The sequence below is a fragment of the Oncorhynchus keta genome, chromosome 14 (assembly GCF_023373465.1).
Source record: "Oncorhynchus keta strain PuntledgeMale-10-30-2019 chromosome 14, Oket_V2, whole genome shotgun sequence".
Taxonomy (NCBI): domain Eukaryota; kingdom Metazoa; phylum Chordata; class Actinopteri; order Salmoniformes; family Salmonidae; genus Oncorhynchus; species Oncorhynchus keta.
In genome coordinates, this window is record NC_068434.1 from 18,173,485 (window position 1) to 18,181,774 (window position 8,290).

Here is an 8,290-nt window from a genome sequence, read left to right on the forward strand (position 1 = left end):
AGAATTAAAATTGTAATAGCTCCTTGGTCATGTGACCTAATGACTTCAAACAAGGTTCAGAATGTCCACTATCCTGCTATAGTGCGCACTCTTGTTGTTGTACTGTAAAATCACACGGTGTATCGTACATTTTTCATCGTTTCAGATATCAATAGCTACTTGATCATGTCAATTACACACCTAAGAAGCGTGCAGTGGAATTAACCTCTAGTCATGTATATTCTATATTGTTGTACATTAATATTCGTTTGACAATTAGGGGGTTCAGTCCAGTGTTGTGTTTACCCTTTTCTTTAATATTTATCTATAATAATTGGTAGTTCTAAGTACTTATTTTCCAGCGGTACACAATAGGAGAGAGACAGATAATATTTCCTTTCGTCGTTAATATCAACCATAAAGGAAAAGGGCAAAGTACGGGAGTCATGCTAAGAATTGTCCAAAGCAGGGCTGGAGAGTGAGCTAGTGAGGTAGGCTGCAGTGTGTTTGCTGATCAATACATATACTGAACATGTAACCACAGTAATGGTGGCCAGTAAACCAATTAATAAAAATTTTATATTGACAAATTAAACAGAAATTGTAGACCTTTAATCTTTTCAAACATGTCAGACACTTAACTTCAAATAAGTATGAAACATTTCGCAGTGTTAACTTTATCTGTATCCCTGTTTGATATACATTTCAGAGCCTCTTTAGTGTGGATGGCGTATAGCATACATTTCAGAGCCTCTTTAGTGTGGATGGGGTATAGCATACATTTCAGAGCCTCTTTAGTGTGGATGGGGTATAGCATACATTTCAGAGCCTCTTTAGTGTGGATGGGGTATAGCATACATTTCAGAGCCTCTTTAGTGTGGATGGGTATAGCATACATTTCAGAGCCTCTTTAGTGTGGATTGGGGTATAGCATACATTTCAGAGCCTCTTTAGTGTGGATGGGGTATAGCATACATTTCAGAGCCTCTTTAGTGTGGATGGGGTATAGCATACATTTCAGAGCCTCTTTAGTGTGGATGGGGTATAGCATACATTTCAACAACAAAAACAGCACTTCCAGTTTCTGTTCTTTACTCTGTCTTCATTCCTAGGAACAGCACATGGAATCACCGTTGGCATGCAAAACATTCAATCAAAACAAAAGAAAGAGTAACACGTTATAAATAATATCAAATATAAATGCAGTTTGATGAATGACAAATTAGCCATCCATCGTGTTACATCATGAATTGTGTTACATGCAGTCACTGTTGTCAAACGATTATAAACATGTTAAATAAACTTATTAACCAAGTCAGTCTTTGGGCCACATCCTGGTTCTTTATCAGTGGCACACATGAAGCAGTTGTTGGCTTTGTTGAACTCTGAAATCATAGGCATGAACTAAACATATGGCTGTCCCACACAACTACATAAAAATAAAGAATTTACATTTAGTTTGAATTAAATGTCATTACATACCAGACATTTTTAGTATATCCTCAGCCATTTATTTTCACAGTTGCTCCATGGGAGGGGATGTTGGGGAAGTTCTGTGCAACTTCCTTGGCCATCTACACCAAATAATAAAATAGCTTTTGACCCAATTGTCACATAACAGCCAACCATTCATTATTGAAAATATAACTATCAAACCTGCATTACAAAGTCCCCGCAGCTGAAGGTGTCCGCCTGGCTACTCCAACCTCGGCCAACAGCTCCGCCCCCCCGCAGCTACTCGCCCAAGCCTCTCCAGGTTATCCTTTACCCAAATCCAGAGAGAAGATGTTCTGAAAGAGCTGCAAAACCTGGACCCGTACAAATCAGCTGGGCTTGACAATCTGGACCCTCTATTTCTGAAACTATCCGCCGCCATTGTCGCAACCCCTATTACCAGCCTGTTCAACCTCTCTTTCATATCGTCTGAGATCCCCAAGGATTGGAAAGCTGCCGCAGTCATCCCCCTCTTCAAAGGGGGAGACACCCTGGACCCAAACTGTTACAGACCATCCTGCCCTGCCTATCTAACATCTTCGAAAGCCAAGTCAACAAACAGGTCACTGACCATCTCGAATCCCACCGTACCTTCTCCGCTGTGCAATCTGGTTTCCGAGCCGGTCACGGGTGCACCTCAGCCACGCTCAAGGTACTAAACGATATCATAACCACCGTTGATAAAAGACAGTACTGTGCAGCCGTCTTCATCGACCTTGCCAAGGCTTTCGACTCGGTCAATCACCATATTCTTATCGGCAGACTCAGTAGCCTCGGTTTTTCGGATTACTGCCTTGCCTGGTTCACCAATTACTTTGCAGACAGAGTTCAGTGTGTCAAATCGGAGGGCATGCTGTCCGGTCCTCTGGCAGTCTCTGTGGGGGTGCCACAGGGTTCAATCCTCGGGCCGACTCTTTTTTCTGTATATATCAATGATGTTGCTCTTGCTGCGGGCGATTCCCTGACCCACCTCTACGCAGACGACACCATTCTATATACTTCCGGCCCGTCCTTGGACACTGTGCTATCTAACCTCCAAACGAGCTTCAATGCCATACAACACTCCTTCCGTGGCCTCCAACTGCTCTTAAACGCTAGTAAAACCAAATGCATGCTTTTCAACCGTTCGCTGCCTGCACCCGCACGCCTGACCAGCATCACCACCCTGGATGGTTCCAACCTTGAATATATGGACATCTATAAGTACCTAGGTGTCTGGCTAGACTGTAAACTCTCCTTCCAGACTCATATCAAACATCTCCAATCGAAAATCAAATCAAGAGTCGGCTTTCTATTCCGCAACAAAGCCTCCTTCACTCGCGCCGCCAAACTTACCCTAGTAAAACTGACTATCCTACCGATCCTCGACTTCGGCGATGTCATCTACAAAATTGCTTCCAACACTCTACTCAGCAAACTGGATGCAGTTTATCACAGTGCCATCCGTTTTGTCACTAAAGCACCTTATACCACCCACCACTGCGACTTGTATGCTCTAGTCGGCTGGCCCTCGCTACATATTCGTTGCCAGACCCACTGGCTCCAGGTCATCTACAAGTCCATGCTAGGTAAAGCTCCGCCTTATCTCAGTTCACTGGTCACGATGGCAACACCCATCTGTAGCACGCGCTCCATCAGGTGTATCTCACTGATCATCCCTAAAGCCAACACCTCATTTGGCCGCCTTTCGTTCCAGTTCTCTGCTGCCTGTGACTGGAACGAATTGCAAAAATCGCTCGAATCCCACCGTACAGGTTGCAGTGGTGGGTAGTACAGTGGGGCAAAAAAAGTATTTAGTCAGCCATCAATTGTGCAAGTTCTCCCACTTAAAAATATGAGAGAGGCCTGTAGTAAATTTCATCATAGGTACACGTCAACTATTACAGAAAAAAAATGAAAAAAATCCAGAAAATCGCGGATTTTTAATGAATTTATTTGCAAATTATGGTGGAAAATAAGTATTTGGTCAATAACAAAAGTTTATATCAATACTTTGCTATATACCCAAAATATAACTTTTTGGTAAAAACTCAACCCGTCGTGTTTGGAGGACAAAGAATGCTGAGTTGCATCCAAAGAACACCATACCTACTGTGAAGCATGGGGGTGGAAACATCATGCTTTGGGGCTGTTTTCTGCAAAGGGACCAGGACGACTGATCCGTGTAAAGGAAAAAATGAATGGGGCCATGTATCGTGAAATTTTGAGTGAAAACCTACTTCCATCAGCAAGGGCATTGAAGATGAAACGTGGCTGGGTCTTTCAGCATGACGATGATCCCAAACACACCGCCCGGGCAACGAAGGAGTGGCTTCGTAAGAAGCATTTCAAGGTCCTGGAGTGGCCTAGCCAGTCTCCAGATCTCAACCCCATAGAAAATCTTTGGAGGGAGTTGAAAGTCCATGTTGCCCAGCAACAGCCCCAAAACATCACTGCTCTAGAGGAGATCTGCATGGAGGAATGGGCCAAAATACCAGCAACAGTGTGTGAAAACCTTGTGAAGACTTACAGAAAATGTTTGACCTCTGTCATTGCCAACAAAGGGTATATAACAAAGTATTGAGATAAACTTTTGTTATTGAGCAAATACTTATTTTCCACCATAATTTGCAAATAAATTCATAAAAAATCCTACAATGTGATTTTCTGGATTTTTTTCTTCTAATTTTGTCTGTCATCGTTGAAGTGTACCTATTATGAAAATTACAGGCCTCTCTCATCTTTTTAAGTGGGAGAACTTGCACAATTGGTGGCTGACTATAAATACTTTTTTGCCCCACTGTATATTTTCTACAATGAGATCACAAACAGGAAATTACGTCACTTCCTTTGCGGGAAAAGAACTGTGGTGAACCTGGTGACTATCAAGATTTCATACTATTAGATTTTCATTATATGTTGGTGTTAAGATTATGGGAAAGCATAAGATGTCCACCCTGTTAAGCAAAATGACAAAAGACGTTAATCGAATTTCATAATTTCAAAATATATTTGTCAAACAATGCAAATTCCTTTTCAAGTGGCAGCCATTATCCTAGCTTCATCACAATCACATGGAGCATAGTTGCACATTTTTTTCTCAAAATGTCCACCCTGGTATTGTCCACCCTGTTATCCATGTACACGTAACAGGGTGGACAAATGGATATCTTGCAGTAATGTGTTGCAAAATGTGTTTTTGTTCATAAATTGTATTACATAATTACAGTATATAAAGCATGTATAGTATTTTAAGAATAAATACATATTTTTCAAGTTAATTCAGTTACATTCTCAAATATCAAGAATTTGTGTAATGTATTTTAAAGAGTAAGACACCACTTAATCAGGACATTGTCTGGAAAAAAAGCTTGGTTGATGCCATACAAATATTGTTTACCAAACAAATTTAAGGAATTGCACTTTAAGATTCAACATAAGATATATATCCATGTAATTCTATGTTTCCCAATTTGTGGCTATTGATGATATCTGCGTTTTCTGCTAAAAAGAATCTGACTCACTTGTTCTATGAATGTAAAAACTGTGATAGATTTTTGTGAAAACTTTGCAGAATAATGATTTACCTTTTTGAACACTACCCATGGTTTTGACATGAAGGATATGTTACTATTGCAATGATAACAACACCATTGACATTCTTGTGCCTTTTATTATTATTGTTGCTTTATACACAAACAAAAATTCCAGAATTCTATTACAAAATTATATATTTTTTGATTGAACTTAATCATCTTGTTACAAATAACAAAAATAATAATATCTTCCTGAATCAGTATAATGAGATTTGTGTCTGAGTGTATACAATTACACGAGAATTGTCATTCTTTTTAAAAAATGTATTTTTATTTGAGATATTTTTTGTTATTTATATAAAAAAAATATTTTTTGTATGTATTTAGTATTGTCACGTTCTGACCTTAGTTCTTTTGTCTTTGTTTTAGTATGGTCAGGGCGTGAGTTGGGTGGGTTGTCTATGTTAGTTTTTCTATGATATGCTATTTCTGTGTTTTGGCCTGGTATGGTTCTCAATCAGAGGCATCTGTCAATCGTTGTCCCTGATTGAGAACCATATTTAGGTAGCCTGTTTTCCATTGTGTTTCGTGGGTGATTGTTTTGTGTTTTCTGTTGTGTGGCTGCACCAGCCAGAACTGTTTTCGGTCGTTCTCTTTGTTTTGTTATTTCCATGTTCATTGAAAGAACATGGACACATACGACGCTGCACCTTGGTCCTCACCTTCTTCCACCAACATCGACCTTTACAAGTATTTTCTTGTTTAAACCTTAGTTTAGTTTTGTTAGACATGTCTAATGTAGGTAAGTTATTGAACATTTTGTATTATGAATATGAATAAACAAAACAAAAATAATACACACAGAATGACAGAAGCTGGAATAATAAGAAAGGACATCCCTCCCACTGAGCAACCACATTGGAAGATGTGTTTGAATCTCATCACGGACAACTTTCGCATCTTAGCCAATTAGCAACTTAGCAACTACTTAGCATGTTAGCTAATCCTTCCCCTGACCCTTAGCCCTAACACATAGCCTAGCTAATGTTAGCTGCCTAGGTAACATTAGCCACCTTGCTAATGCAAGTGTTAGCCACCCACAGTGGTGTAAAGTACTTAAGTAAAACTACTTTAACATTTAAGTCATTTAGCAGACGCTCTTATCCAGAGCGACTTACAAATTGGTGCATTCACCTTATGACATCCAGTAGAACAGTCACTTTACAATAGTGCATCTAAATCTTAAAGGGGGGGGGGGTGAGAAGGATTATTTATCCTATCCTAGGTATTCCTTAAAGAGGTGGGGTTTCAGGTGTCTCCGGAAGGTGGTGATTGACTCCGCTGTCCTGGCGTCGTGAGGGAGTTTGTTCCACCAGCGGGAACTGTACTTCCTCAGTGGTAGGGAGGCGAGCAGGCCAGAGGTGGATGAACGCAGTGCCCTTGTTTGGGTGTAGGGCCTGATCAGAGCCTGGAGGTACTGAGGTGCCGTTCCCCTCACAGCTCCGTAGTAGTTTTTTGGGGTATCTGTACTTTACTATTTATATTTTTTTGTCAACTTTTACTTCACAACATTCCTAAAGAAAATAATGTACTTTTTACTCCATACATTTTCCCTGACACCCAAAAGTACTTATTACATTTTGAATGTTTAGCAGGACAGGAAAATGGTCAAATTCACACACTTATCAAGAGAACATACCTGGTAATTCCTACTACCTCTGATCTGGCGTACTCACTAAACACATGCTTCGTTTGTAAATTATGTCTGAGTGTTGCAGTGTGCCCGCCTCTCGTATACCTTTGATATTTTAGTTCATTTTTTCAATGACATTTACTTTTGATACTTAAGTATATTTAAAACCAAATACTTGTAGACTTTTACTGGGTGACTTTTACTTGAGTCATTTTCTATTAAGGTATCTTTACTTTCACTCAAGTATGACAGTTGGGCACTTTTTCCACCACTGGCCACCTTGCCCCAGCTAACGTTAGCCACAGCATTTTTCAAATTCTAAACATATCATATGAATTGTAATTCGTAACATATCAAACAAATTGTAATTTGCAACATATCGTACGAAATGGATGATGGACGTCCACAAATGAATACATTCCATACCAAACTTAACATACAGTACCATACTAATTGGAGTGTGCCTGATTTACTGATGTTACATCTAGAGCAGTCCTCTTAAACCTTACCCTGTCTCTCTCTCTCAGTAATTTAGCTGTGTACCTGCAGTAATTTAGCTGTGTACCTGCAGTAATTTAGCTGTGTACCTGCAGTAATTGAGCTGTGTACCTGCAGTAATTTAGCGGTGTACCTGCAGTAATTTAGCGGTGTACCTGCAGTAATTTAGCTGTGTACCTGCAGTAATTTAGCTGTGTACCTGCAGTAATTTAGCGGTGTACCTGCTGTAATTTAGCTGTGTACCTGCTGTAATTTAGCTGTGTACCTGCTGTAATTTAGCTGTGTACCTGCTTTAATTTAGCTGTGTACCTGCTTTAATTTAGCTGTATACCTGCAGTAATTTAGCTGTGTACCTGCTGTAATTTAGCTGTGTACTTGCTGTACACTGCAGTTATTCTGCAATAACTGCGTCCAAAATACCACAGTCGACTGCAGTGACTGCACTTTTACTGTAGTTTCAAAACGGCAATCTTTTTTTGTAAAGGACACACAGAGAGAGAGAGAGAGAGAGAAGCCAAGAAGAATGGTAAAAATGTAAAGATTGGTAGGTGTGGATACATACAAAAACTATCTTCTTGGCTAAAGTAGAACTTAATATACCCAGTGGTAGGCTATTCAATTGGGCAAAAACTTAGCATCAGCTAAGAGGATTGGTTAGTTGTTGTTAGGCACTGTCTATCAGCACATAGTGATTCGTTTTTATTATTCCAATAAATGTTCCATTTTACTTTATTTTCTTTTGAGGATGCCTAGTCTTGCTCTTTAGGAGAACAATTGTATTTGCTTATTTGTCAGATCCTTCCCAACTGAAATTATAGGCTATAGACTAAACATAAAACGGAAATCAATTAGCCTATAGTCAGTCAAAGCAATATATGCAAAACTGGTTCATGTGATTGTATCTGAGAAAGGTATGCATTGAAAGAGGAAAATCAGCAATTTAAATAAAATGTTTACTATAATAGAATGAAAGTTTAACCCAACCCCCACTCTACTCAGTCATTCCGTACACCATCATTTGCATAAACATTAGTAATTTATGAATAATAAATGTACTTGCCTTCAGCGAGAGCCAATCATTTACATATCACCATGGCACTACAGTTGTATA